The following is a 578-nucleotide window of genomic DNA, read 5'->3' on the forward strand; positions in this document are numbered from 1 at the left end:
TATATACATTTTATGTATATATACGTTATGTAAATACATTTTATGTATATACGTTATATATTATTATTTTTATAAAAGAGGAGATTGGATTGGAAGCACACATTACCTAAGTAGAACAAAAATGTTTTTCCATAACGTTGAATAACGGTACAAATAAACGTTTTTACATTATAAGTATGCAGGAAACGTTAGAAATGATTAATTAAACGTTATGAAACCGATATAAAAAAATTAATATAAAACATCTTTTTTCCTGTAAAAGAACTATTTTAAAACGTTTACTTATAAATTTAGCTAACATTTTTACAACATCTATATAATTTTTATAATAGTATGCGAATGTGACGACAGTGACAAAGGAAGTTAAAGATGACCATCTGTCTGTGAGAAAAGCAGCAAATGCATTTAATATTAATTTTATGACTTTCCAACATTAATAACTAATTAAAGAAAAAAATTTTGTAATAATATATTTTTTTAATTTTATATTATAAAATAAGTATTCCTTGTGAAGTATTTCGCGATTTTGTTTTTGATTTCATTGTATTTGCTTATACACACACACACACACACACACA

The sequence above is a fragment of the Atta colombica genome, unplaced genomic scaffold, assembly GCF_001594045.1.
Source record: "Atta colombica isolate Treedump-2 unplaced genomic scaffold, Acol1.0 scaffold51, whole genome shotgun sequence".
Classification (NCBI taxonomy): domain Eukaryota; kingdom Metazoa; phylum Arthropoda; class Insecta; order Hymenoptera; family Formicidae; genus Atta; species Atta colombica.